We start from the raw sequence: 3844 nt of genomic DNA on the forward strand, positions 1-3844 counted from the left end.
CAAGTTCTCCTGTGTACTTCTGTTTTTTCCAGATGAAACATGGGCAACAGTGTAACACTTGCCCTTCAGAAATCAAGGACTTTCGGTTAAGGCACAGGATCATTTGCTTTCAATGTTTCTGCGTCTCTTCTGCGAGGAAAAAGAACATTAGAAATGTAAGCCAATCTGTCCCAGTTCCCACAAGTTCTACCCGTGGGAGTGATGTGAGATTGTCTTTTTCTTTTTTAAGCCACTTTATCGAAATCAGATTGACATACAAAAAGTTATAGATATTTAATGCATACAACTTGATATATTTGAACATACGTGATACACCCTTAAAACAATCATCATAACTAATGCATTAAACTTTTCCATCACCTCCAAAAGTTTCCTCTCACCTCCTTTATTGTTGTTGTTATTGCTATTGTTTTTCCTTTTGAGGTAAGAGCACTTAACATAAAATCTAACCTCTTAACACATTTTAAGTGTACAATACAGCAGTGCTAATCACAGGCCCTATGTTGAGTTGCTTTTAGAGAGATGCCTTCCCTCCTACTCCATACTACGTTGCCAAGGAGCAGGCCCAGAGAGAAGCTGGGGGCAGGAGCAAAACACAAGCTTAGCCTTCCCTGGGTCCTATATTGAGGGAAGGATAGAGCCCTGGAATGGAATTTGGAGCTCTGAGCTACATTTCATGTTCTGCCGCTAGGAGGGTGACCTTACTTAATTCATATAATCTCCTGAGATTAACTATGGAACATGGTGATTGAATTAGAAAATCTCTAATTCCTACCCACATTCTAAATATTATGTTTCCTGAACACCGTTAAGAAGCCACAGGCAATTTCAAAGGGCCTGCAAAGGCTGACACCCTCTGCGCATCCTTGGGAACTACCTCTGACCCACAGGAGAAAGCCAGCCCCCTTCCCTGTGGCCACCTCTTTGCCCAGACATGGCACTTCTCCACTTGATCTCCTACCTCTTATTCCTGCCAATTATGACTCTCCTCAAAAATCAAACCTGTTCCCAAAGATTGTGGATTTTCCACCCCAAGAGATATTCACAGGCTTCCTGTAAGGAAACACAGTCCAATAGAAAGAACAGATAGTTATCTTACTCATCAAGTCAATTTACTCTTTGTGAGGCTGGCTTCTCTCATCCATTTACTAGGGATAATAACGCTGTCTACTCTCAGTGCTTTTGTGAAAATGATGTGCAGTGATCCACAGACAATGCTTAGCATAGTGTTAATACCTAGTATGAACTCAACGAATACTCATCATTATTACCATGGAAAGGGGACAGCTAATAATATCCGCCTCACAGGAAAATGGAGGGGATAAGAATGTGCATTGGTATGTGTGACAAGCAAGTCACAGATTTTCTTAAAGCACTCACTTGATCACATCTGCCTAGAAGCTTGGAGTTTAACAACCGGGTGCTCTCTCTCACTCTCTCTCTCACTGTCTCCCTTCTCTCTCTCTCTCTCTCTCTCTCTCTCTCTCTCTCTCTCTCTCGCTCTCTCTCTCTCTCTCTCACACACACACACACACACACACACACACACCAGTACCAAGACTAAGATTGGAGGACAGAAAAAAGAAAGATAGCATGATGGGTGGAGGACATGGGATTCAAACAGGATTGAAATGAACTTGAAATGACTGATCTATGCACTGAAGAAGGAAGGCCAACAGAAAGGCCGGTTTCCAAAGTTGTCCCAGGAAAATATGTTTGAAATTTAAAAGGTGATGAATTAAAAGCGAGGACTGGGCCTGGCGCGGTGGCTCAAGCCTGTAATCCCAGCACTTTGGGAGGCCGAGGCGGGTGGATCATGAGGTCAAGAGATCGAGACCATCCCGGTCAACATGGTGAAACCCCGTCTCTACTAAAAACACAAAAAATTAGCTGGGCATGGTGGCGCGTGCCTGTAATCCCAGCTACTCAGGAGGCTGAGGCAGGAGAATTACCTGAACCCAGGAGGCGGAGGTTGCGGTGAGCCGAGATCGCGCCATTGCACTCCAGCCTGGGTAACAAGAGCGAAACTCCGTCTCAAAAAAAAAAAAAAAAAAAGCGAGGGCTTATGACCATTGCTTATTTCTTCTTCACAAAGATCAGCATGCTGGGAGTATGTTTGCCTTCCTGTTTGCATTAATCTGGAAGGGCTTCCTGGAGGAGGCCCCTGGGTGTTTGGGGAGCTGAATCAACTCATAGAGGTGGTACCAGACAGTTCCTTCCGTGAGAGGCTTCCAGAATTGGGAGTCTCAGGCAAGTGCTCACTGTAGTGAGAATTTCTTTCCCAGTGAAACAGGGTCTCCAGGGACCGAGGCCCATAAAAATATTGCCCTTTTCCCAACCATGTTTATGTTGGCCTCGTCAGTGGAGGGTACCAGTTTAGGTAGCCAGTTTCCCCAGAGAGCCACAGTCTGAGGTTGCCCATAAATAGGGCAGCTCCCATCCCCCAGTAATTTCATCTAGCCCCCATCCCTCAGCAGCACATCATCTATTCCAGACTAGATTGATAAGAAATAAGAGAAGAACATAAATGTGTTTGTTTCTGGGAATAGATATTTCCTTAGGCATTTTATTATTTTAAGAAAAGATTTACACTCAATATATATTTATGACCAGAGATTACCAGCATCACATATTTGGGATTCTTTCCGACTACAATCATCACCAATTCTCCCAACCGGTGCTGAAGCTCTTGCCCAGTGTCCATTTCTTAGTATCATTTAATGGTAAACATTCAAGAATCATTTACAATGTTCCAGGCCCTAAAATATAAAAGGAACAAAATAAATAAATAATAGTGGTTACTACAGTGAGATCAGATATAAAACCAAATTTATTGAGAGCCCTCAGTGCCCCCATGGAGGAATGAACAGGATACAGCAGCCACAGAGGAGGGAGAAAGCAGCTTTGTTGTGGAGATGAGGGAAAGCGTCATGCACAGGTGACATTTAAACTGGGGCCAGATTGAGGTTTGGGAGAAGTAAGTGGGATTAAAGCAGAGGGAGTATATGGAGGCATCAAAGAGCAAGGTGACTTCCGACACTGCAAGAAGCGTTTATTGCCAGAACATAGGCCATGTGTTCCCCTGAGTTCTCCTGAGACAAAAGCCTAAGAGGAGCTACTCTACTGGGGACTGGAGCAAGAGTCAGGGACAGGGAGTTTGGAGCAGAGAAAACAGAGAGCCCAAACAAACATGCATTGTAGAATTGTCCACATAATAGGTGACTGTTGCTAGTTCTTGCGGGACTTGTCCATAATCTTCTTCCTGGGAGAAGTAAATTAAAAATAATTATTCTTCCTCTATTCAATTAGTTAAGAATTGCTCCACAGAGCATTAACTCCCAATACTGGCAGACTTCCTGTGCTTGAGTATTCATTGGGTTCCCATGGGCCCCCAGGAAAGAGCATAAAAGGAGAAACCCCAGGTGAGAAGGAGGTGGCGCGTGGCACAGGGCCCAGATAAGCCTCTGATGGGTTGCGCCTGCACAGAACTGTAGCTATAGCAGTGGCTGAAATAGGAAATGAAGTTGCAGGGATTTTTAATGATTTGCAATTGTCTCAGGAGCCAAGGCTGAACAGGTAAGTTAAAAATCTTAAAGGAGACTCTTCCCACTTTGGGGAAGACAGAATAGACATATTTTCCTATTTATTTGCTAAGAACATGTTTCTATTGATTTGCTAAGAGCAACTAAAAACCTTGGACATTGTGTATAAAGCAAAATTCCAAGGGTAGACAAGAGGCAGACCATCTAAGGAGCTTGGAATATGAGGAATGACATCATGAAACAGAGGAATGACATAGTGGTCATCCTTAATGATTTGATTTTCTTCTTACCTCATATATCTG

Source organism: Aotus nancymaae, unplaced genomic scaffold (genome assembly GCF_030222135.1).
Source record: "Aotus nancymaae isolate 86718 unplaced genomic scaffold, 86718_ANA_hifiasm-v0.15.2.pri h1tg000059l, whole genome shotgun sequence".
NCBI lineage: Eukaryota > Metazoa > Chordata > Mammalia > Primates > Aotidae > Aotus > Aotus nancymaae.